This window comes from Ascaphus truei, chromosome 22 (assembly GCF_040206685.1).
Source record: "Ascaphus truei isolate aAscTru1 chromosome 22, aAscTru1.hap1, whole genome shotgun sequence".
Taxonomy (NCBI): domain Eukaryota; kingdom Metazoa; phylum Chordata; class Amphibia; order Anura; family Ascaphidae; genus Ascaphus; species Ascaphus truei.
This window is the reverse complement of record NC_134504.1, coordinates 7,302,624-7,304,404: the sequence shown is the minus strand read 5'-3', so window position 1 is coordinate 7,304,404 and position 1,781 is coordinate 7,302,624.

Sequence of the window (1,781 nt, the reverse complement as noted above, 5' to 3'; positions counted from 1 at the left end):
CAGGACCCAGCTGCTATACCCAGCCTGCACCCACAGAGGGGAACTGCAGGTCCAGCTGCTATACCCAGCCTGCACCCACAGAGGGGAACTGCAGGTCCTGCTATACCCAGCCTGCACCCACAGAGGGGAACTGCAGGTTCTGCTATACCCAGCCTGCACCCACAGAGGGGAACTGCAGGTCCTGCTATACCCAGCCTGCACCCACACAGGGGAACTGCAGGTCCTGCTATACCCAGCCTGATACCACAGAGGGGAACTGCAGGTCCTGCTATACCCAGCCTGCACCCACAGAGGGGAACTGCAGGTCCTGCTGCTATACCCAGCCTGCACCCACAGAGGGGAACTGCAGGTCCTGCTATACCCAGCCTGCACCCACAGAGGGGAACTGCAGGTCCTGCTATACCCAGCCTGCACCCACAGAGGGGAACTGCAGGTCCTGCTGCTATACCCAGCCTGCACCCACAGAGGGGAACTGCAGGACCCAGCTGCTATACCCAGCCTGCACCCACAGAGGGGAACTGCAGGTCCAGCTGCTATACCCAGCCTGCACCCACAGAGGGGAACTGCAGGTCCTGCTATACCCAGCCTGCACCCACAGAGGGGAACTGCAGGTTCTGCTATACCCAGCCTGCACCCACAGAGGGGAACTGCAGGTCCTGCTATACCCAGCCTGCACCCACACAGGGGAACTGCAGGTCCTGCTATACCCAGCCTGATACCACAGAGGGGAACTGCAGGTCCTGCTATACCCAGCCTGCACCCACAGAGGGGAACTGCAGGTCCTGCTGCTATACCCAGCCTGCACCCACAGAGGGGAACTGCAGGTCCTGCTATACCCAGCCTGCACCCACAGAGGGGAACTGCAGGTCCTGCTATACCCAGCCTGCACCCACAGAGGGGAACTGCAGGTCCTGTTATATACCCAGCCTGCACCCACAGAAGGGAACTGCAGGTCCTGCTATACCCAGCCTGCACCCACAGAGGGGAACTGCAGGTTCTGCTATACCCAGCCTGCACCCACAGAGCGGAACTGCAGGTCCTGCTATACCCAGCCTGCACCCACAGAGGGGAACTGCAGGTTCTGCTATACCCAGCCTGCACCCACACAGGGGAACTGCAGGTCCTGCTATACCCAGCCTGATACCACAGAGGGGAACTGCAGGTCCTGCTATACCCAGCCTGCACCCACAGAGGGGAACTGCAGGTCCTGCTATACCCAGCCTGCACCCACAGAGGGGAACTGCAGGTCCTGTTATATACCCAGCCTGCACCCACAGAAGGGAACTGCAGGTCCTGCTATACCCAGCCTGCACCCACAGAGGGGAACTGCAGGTCCTGCTATACCCAGCCTGCACCCACAGAGGGGAACTGCAGGTCCTGCTATACCCAGCCTGCACCCACAGAGGGGAACTGCAGGTCCTGCTATACCCAGCCTTCACCCACAGAGGAGAACTGCAGGTCCTGCTATACCCAGCTTGTACCCACAGAGAGGAACTGCAGGTCCTGCTATACCCAGCCTGTACCCACAGAGAGGAACTGCAGGTCCTGCTATACCCAGCCTGCACCCACAGAGGGGAACCGCAAGTCCTGCTATACCCAGCTTGCACCCACAGAGGGGAACTGCAGGTCCTGTTATACCCAGCCTGCACCCACAGAGGGGAACTGCAGGTCCTGCTGTACCCAGCCTGTACCCACAGAGAGGAACTGCAGGTCCTGCTGTACCCAGCCTGTACCCACAGAGGGAAACTGCAGGTCCTGCTATACCCAGCCTGCACCCACAG